This window comes from Suncus etruscus, chromosome 6 (assembly GCF_024139225.1).
Source record: "Suncus etruscus isolate mSunEtr1 chromosome 6, mSunEtr1.pri.cur, whole genome shotgun sequence".
Taxonomy (NCBI): domain Eukaryota; kingdom Metazoa; phylum Chordata; class Mammalia; order Eulipotyphla; family Soricidae; genus Suncus; species Suncus etruscus.
In genome coordinates, this window is record NC_064853.1 from 88,979,719 (window position 1) to 88,987,920 (window position 8,202).

Here is an 8,202-nt window from a genome sequence, read left to right on the forward strand (position 1 = left end):
CTTGGATTTGTTGCATATAACCTTTACAATATTAAGATAAGTTTTTCAATCCCTATTTTGTTGAATGATTTTACCATTGATGGTATTGAACTTTTTCACATGCCTTCTCAGGATCTTTGAAGATGATTTTATGGGTTTTTTCCTTCCTTTATGAATATGTTGCATTAATGTAATTTTTGTGTGTATTGAATCTTCTTGCATCCCTGGGATGTAAACCTCTTGATTGTTGTATTCAATAAATTAAATGTATTGAATTCTGTTTACTAGGATTTTGTTAAACCTATTTTTGCATTCATATTTATCAAGGATATTAGTTTGGAATTTTCTTTTTTAATAATGTCTCTGAAAACTTTTGGCATCTAGATAATGTTGTTTTCTTACAAACATTTAGGAAGGAATCTTATTTCTTGTACTTCCTGGAGGATCTTAAGAAGGAGAGCTAACATCTTGAAGGAAAGGTGGGAAACACATTCATTAGTGTCTGACCTCAGAATTTTGTTAATAGTGAGATTTTTGATAACTGTCTGGACTTAATGTACTTTCTAGTTTAAAGAAAAAATTTATTATGTAATAAACAAGTTTATAGAATATGATTTGTATGCCCAGCTTACACCAAAACCACAAAAATGTCGTCAAATGTTTCTCTCTTTTGTTTAACCTTGCTTTTCCCTAAGCAAGTACTTATTTCAAAGATTATGATCTAACTGTCCTAATAATGAGAAGGTATGAGGGAAATGGAGAGCCTGTTTAGAGTACAGGCGGGGGTCAGGTGGGGAGGAGGGAGATTTGGGACATTGGTGATGGGAATGTTGCACTGGAGATGGGTGGTGTTCTTTACATGACTGAAACCCAAACACAATCATGTATGTAATCAAGGTGTTTAAATTTAAAAAAAAGAGGAAAGAAAAATGAAAAAAAAAAAGATTATGATCTATTACTTTAGCAAGCTCATGCAAAAAAAAAATCTTCCAATCAAAACTCCAATCTACACTACAACAATGTTAGCTTGGATAATGTGTTCAGTACTTGGTTAATAACTGGACTAAGGAATGTACTATTTTCATTGACCCCATATAGGTCACTAACCTTTAAAACCATAAACCTTATGTGGCTTCAAATTGGGGAGGAAACATTTTCAAAGAAACACTAGTCAGGCAATACAACTGGTACATCAGAGCTTGAAAACACAAATGAAAAAAAAATAGATGATAGGATTAGCAGCTATCAGAAAAAGTTCGGTTGGTTACACAATAAGAACAAAAATTCCTTTCTTCTTAAAGGGTTAAACAAAAGCAATTTATTCTGTTGTTACATGTTTACTGTTGATAAGTTAAGGCCACTTTCTTCATTCAGCTAATAGTGGAGCTGATGCAGGCCATAGAAAAGAGAATATAAAAACAGAAATATGCCTTTAAAAGTTCTTACATGGAAAAGAAACTTATCATTTTAGAAAATGAAAAGAGAATATGAAAACTGAAGTATATCTTTTAAAGCTCTTACATGGAAAAAATGTATCATTTTTACATGTCTCTGATCAAATTAAAAAGAAAACGGAAGCAGACCTTTCCATGATTGGAATCTAAACACAGAATATTCAGAGGATTATAACAAAAGGGTGTTTTCAGTTATCAAAAATTTTCACAGATAAAACCTTGGACTGAATTTATGGAGGAGATAGGTTAGTACTCATAGAGTTATATGGGAAAAGGATATTTGTCATGGGTAAAGAGATGTTTTCCTATATGTTTATTATTTTGATATTTTTCTTCTTTTCCCCCAGCACTCTCAAGACCACATCCTTTATTGGGAAAGCAGCCCAAGTCATTCATGTATACTTCCCTATCCCCCTACCTTCTCTATGAAATAGTCTCCATGTTCCTGATCATTTTAGAATTTTACTTCTTCTCTATTCCTCATCATTTAGCGTTAACCCAACAGACTCTTACAATTCTTTTTGCTTGCTTGTTTGTTTTTGTTTTTGGGCCACACCCGGTGACGCTCAGGGGTTAGTCCTGGCTCTGCACTCAGAAATTGCTCCTGGCCCAAGGGTACTATATGGGACACCATGGGATTGAGGTCCGTCCTGGGTCAGCCACATGCAAGGCAAACACCCTACCACTATGCTGTTGCTCAGGCCCCTCTTACAATTTATTTTTTGTTTATTTGTTTGTTTACTGCAGTAATCTCAGGGTTTACTTCTGGTTCTATGCCCAGGAATCATTCCTGTCAAAGTCTGGTGACCACATGTGGTACTGGGAATTGAACTTGGGTTAGCTACATTCAAGGCAAACATCTTGCCTGGTGTACTATATTTCTGTCCCTGAACATAAACTTCTTTTTGACCAGATGGAAATCTCAGTTAAATGTCAAACAGAGACTTATGAGATTGGATGGAGTCAAGCTATGAAAGAGTGAGCAGAGAAAAGCCCCTAGTCATATTATCATAGAAATGGATAATTGCAGAAATATTTTCACAATGCCACTTTTTGTCTTTTTTCATGGGCATATATTTATAGTTTAGTTGTTTTGTTTTGTCTTGGGGAGCCACACCCAATGGCATTTAGGGGTTGCTCCTGGCTCTGAGCTCAGGAATCTCTCCTGGCAACCTCTGGGGACCATATGGGTGGGATGCCAGGCTCGAACCTGGCAAACACTCTACCACTGTGCTATTACTCTGGCCCCTATACTTTAGGTATTTTTTCTTTTTTTTTCTTTCTTTTTTTTTGGTTGTTGTTGTTTCTGGGTCACACCTGGCTCAGGGGTTACTCCTGGCTCTGCACTTAGAAATCACTTCTGGCTGGCTCCAGATGGGATGCCAAGATTCAAATCACCATTCATCCTGGATCAGCTGCATGCAAGCAAAAGTCCTACAGCTGTACTATCTCTCTAGCCCCTGATATACTTTAGTTTTTTGTTTTGTTTTGTTTGGTTTTTGGTTTTTGGGCCACACCCGTTTGACGCTCAGGGGTTACTCCTGGCTAAGTGCTCAGAAATTGCCCCTGGCTTGGGAGGACCATATGGGACGCCGGGGGATCGAACCGCGGTCCGTTCCTTGGCTAGTGCTTACAAGGCAGACACCTTATCTCTAGCGCCACCTTCCCGGCCCCTATACTTTAGTTTTTAAGACAAAAATATTAATAATGTTTTCCTGTAGTGTATCGATGTAGGCAAAATTATAAAGTGATAAAAATATCACTTTAGTGATAGATTAGGACGCCATCTGTGATAGACAGATCAAGGGTGCCTACAAAGATAAACATAACCTGGTAATCCCTAAATTTGTGACTATATCACTTTCCAAGACAAAAGAAGTTTTGCAGATATGATTAAGGATAGGACCTTGAGATTAGATTATCCTGGGTTATCTGGTAGAGCCAATGTAATCACTATGGCTTTTACACAATAGAGGTAGGAGAGTAACAGAGAAGAAACTCTGACACAAACATAGAACAGACTTATTTGAGGCCTAAACCAAGAAAAACTGCTGGCTTCTAAAAATGGGAAAGAGCAAGAGAGGGGTTGCTCATGTACCTTTGAGCCTCCAGAAAGAACATATAGCTCTAAGAACTCATTGATTTATTCCTTTAAGGTCAAGTGCTCTACCTTCAGTAGTTCCAGAAAACACAATTACATTGTTCTAAACTATTAATCTAGTTACATTTATCACAGGAAATAGAAAACTAATGCAGAACCAGAGCTAAAGGGATAGTACAGTGGGTAGAGTTCGTGCAGCAGACCCAGGTTCAATTTAGGGTTTGAATTGATTCCCAAGCCAGCCAGGAGTGATTCATGTGTGCAGAACCAGGAGTAACCCCTGAGCGCTGCCAGGTGTGACCCAGAAACAACAACAACCAAAAAAAAGAAAAAAAAAGAAAAAAATACCTAAAGTATAGGGACCAGAGTAATAGCACAGTGTAGAGTGTTTGCCAGTTTCGTGTGGGTTTGCTGGGTGTGCCTCCAAAGCAACAAAATACATTAATACAAATCCCAAGAAAGATGATGAAGAGGAATCTAGACACTGACTTCCAAAGGCCAGGAAAACATAGAAAAAAAAAATAAAATAAGGCCTAGAGTTAGATAACAAAATAATGTCCCTAATATTTAAAACTTAATAAAAGTTAAAGTCAACTTCTCTCTGGAAAAAGAAGGCAATGGTCCTAAGATACAGATTTTCATGTGTTTTGAAATTAAGTTTATTAGGCTCAAAAATTTTTTTGAAAATTTTTATTTTGGAAACATTCAGAGGAAGAAGGCTATATTATATGTGACAAAAGAGAGAGAACAGAAGAAATGTCACATTTTAGCAATTTCTGTTTCCTGTGTTTACTTTTTGAAAGATATTCAGTATAATTTATGAGAACATAAATTTCTAGGAGAAGAACTTGTGGCAATAAATTCTCATAAACTTCAAGAGGAGTGTTTTAAAAAGTTTCTTTGTAGGGGGCACACCTGGTAATGTTTAGAGATTACTCCTGGCTCTGAACTCAGAAATCACTACTTGACAGCATTTGAGAGACCATATGAAAAGCCAGGGATCAAACCCAGGTCAAATAGGTGGTAGGCAAGCTTTCTACTATACTATCTCTCTGGCCTGAGAAAGCATTTTTAAAAGAATGTTTATTGAAAACTCCACCACATCTCATTCATTATTACATATTGCATAGATCTGAATCCATTTGTTTGCACTAAAAACAGTTCATTTTAAGAGTTCAATTTATTCACAGAAACTTGCCCTCCTTAATTCTGTCTCATGCCCCACAAAATCTCTTTTTAGATGATATTTGAAGTATGCTGGATTTAATTCAGGCATTTGAAAATATGTATGGGGCAGTATTTTCCAAGGAGAATGGCATTTTGCTTCCTTAATAGACTTTTTATTTAGTAACATCAACATATGTGGCTACAATCCATACATGGAGAACTACTTGAGAAAGAATTTAATTTGTCACTAATTCCACTAGACTTTCAGAGTTGGTGACCACACAACACACAGGACAAGCCATGAGAAAAGGGTGTAGAGAAGAATGGGACACAAGCTTAGAGTGCATGGCAAGTTTGGAGTCCAGGAATGGGATGAGGCTGGCACTCTGGAAGTTCAGCTAGGCTGGATTATCCTAAAGAATTATGTGGCTGAGTAGGGAGATCCAGGCCAGGCAGGACCCTGCTGTGCTTTGATGTACCTGTCAGATTTAGAATTCACAAGAAGATGCAGGAATTCAGGCAAGATCAGCTCCCTACCTGGCAGAGAAGCGCCAATAGGTTAGATGATGCCTACTTATAGAGATGCAGCTCTCCCCTTTCTACACTGGTTTTGAAAGGTTTCCTGATGTAGATGTAAAAGAGATGAGCTAGTCCATTAAAATACTGAGGAAATCAGGGGTCATACATAGAGCCTATATAGGGGATAAGATATCATCTACCTTGCATGAGCAAACCCAGGTTCAATCGTGGCACCAATTATTATATCCCGAGAATTGATAGGAACAATGCCTAGAGGTAAGGCTAGGAGTGGCCCCTGAGCACTGCAGGTCATGCCCCTCCAAATAAAGAGGCCTAGATTTTCTGAATCATATCAGACATAAAATATCCAGCTTTGGGGAGTTATGGATCAGGTATTTAATGTAAGTGAATTTTCTTCTTTATGTTTATTATACTAACTACAAAAATTATAAGAAAATGAGTGTATTAATGACAATGTCAATATAGAAAATATTTGTTTTGTTTTCTGGGGGGCCACACCTGGCGGTATTCAGGGGTTACTCCTGTCTCTATGCTCAGAAATCACTCCTGGAAGGCTCGGAGGACCATATGGGATGCTGGGTCTGTTCCGGGCCAGCCACGTGCATGACAAGCTCTACTGCTGTGCTCTCTCTGGCCCACAAAATATTCTTTAATAAAATTATTTTAAGACCAGGTATTGCATATTTGATCATAATACATTTGTTTACAGCAGTGCTTCTCAATTATTTTCTGTCATGCCCCCCTAGGAAGAAGAAAAGATTTTTGTGCCCCCCCATGCGACTGTAAATAGTATCTTTATTAAGAAAAAACTTTAACCTGCAAAACAAAAATATATAAAATAATTTGAGCTGATCTTCTAATCAGAGGTGATGTCTGGATTATTGGCTACAATGAGCACGTTTTGCAATGCATAGCTTTTCAAAGTGCGGTTTGAAGCAGGATGCAGCAACTCTCAGCTCCAGAGACATAAACATGGGGCTTAGCTTGTTATGACAGTGTTTGCCGAGGTCAAACATGCTCCCCCTTTACAGAGCCTTGCGCCCCCCCCGGGGGGTGCGCCCCACTATTTGGGAACCACTGCTTTATAGGTATGTGGTAATGGAATTTTTTAAATTACAGAAACTCAAAAAATAAAAGAGGACACAAGAAAATAGAAACATATACTCTACTCATGGACTGGGAAGATTAATATCATTAAAATGTCAATACTTCTCAAAGCATTGTACAGATTTAATGCAATCCCTATAAGAATACCATGACATTTTCAAATAAGTGGATCAATCACTCCTAAAATTCATATGAAACAATAAACATCCACAAATAACTAAAGAAATCCTTGGGGAAAAGGAGATGGAATAATCAATTTCCATTGTACTATAAAGCAGTAGTTATTAAAATCATATGAAACTGAAACAAAGACAGATCCTCAAATCAATGGAATGAATTTGAATATTCTGGGATGGATCTGCTTATATACAACCAATTAATCTTTGATAAAGTTACCAAAAATAAAATAAAACAAAGTCAAACACAGAAAGCCTCTTTAACAAGTGGTGCTAGGAAAGCTGGTCAACTAATGCACAGTGTTCTCAAAACTTTATTTAATGCCATGCACAAAGGCAAAATCAATTGGATTAAAACCTTGATATCAGACCTGAACCATAAGGTACATAGAGGAAAATCTAAGGCAGAACACTACATGACATTGAAACAAAAGGCATCTTCAAGGAAGAAATACCATTGGCCAAACAAGTGGAAGCAAAGATAAACAAATGGAACTCTAGTAAAATGAGAAGCTTTGGGGCCAGAGTGATCGAATAGTGGTAGGGCATTTGCCTTGCACTCGGGACAACCTGGGACAGATCTGGGTTCAATCCCTGGCATCCTATATTATCCCACCCCACCCCCGAGCCTGCCAGGAGTGATTCTGAGCACAGAGCCAGGAGTAACCCCTGAGTGCCGCCAGGTGTGACCCAATCCCTCCCAAATAAAATACAAGCTTTGTACCTCAAAGACAACCTATGAAATGGGAGAAACTATTCATTCAATACCCATCTGAGAAGGGATTAATGTAGAGGGGTTAATATATAAGATATACAAGGCACTGGTAGAAGTTAGCAAGAAAAAAAATCTAACCCCATCCAAAAATGGGAAGAAAAAAATGAACAGACATTCCCTCAAAGAAGAAATACAGCTGGTCAAAAGACATACAAAAAAAATGCTCCACATCACTAATCATCAGAGAGATGCAAATCCAAAACAACAATGAGAAATCACAACACTACAGAGCAACGCCGGGAGTGGCCGAAAAACCAAAAAAAAAAAATCTAATAACAGGGCCCGGAGAGATAGCATGGAGGTAGGGTGTTTGCCTTGCATGCAGAAGGATGGTGGTTCGAATCCCGGCATCCCATATGGTCCCCCGAGCCTGCTAGGAGCGATTTCTGAGCATAGAGCCAGGAGTAACCCCTGAGCGCTGCCGGGTGTGACCCAAAAACAAAAATAAAACTAAACAAAAATCTAATAACATTGTGCATTTACCTGAAACTCTGCAAAATACTAAACCACTAGCGTTGGTTACATAATTATCTATTTGCAGTGGGGCATAGAACAATACCAAGTAGCTATTAAGGTCTATACAGATAGAACACACAGTTTAACCAGCAATATAATGACCTATGCAAGTAGGGTCAAAATATTAGCCTAGAAGAAAGTTAATCTTTTGGAGGTGATCCAAATGCAATAAGTTTTTAAAGCAGCTTCTCTTCAGTCGGGCTTTGGCTGGGCTTGGATTCTCCATCTCCACCTTCTGTGGTAGGTTGCTGAGGTCACCTGGGATGAAAAGGTCTTTGGTTCCTGGACTGGAATCTGGTGGGAGGCCCACTCATCTCTCTGTTGTTGGTCCCCCTCTAATGGGGGTATCTCTTTGGCTTCTACCCCATCAGTGACCTCGATAAGCTG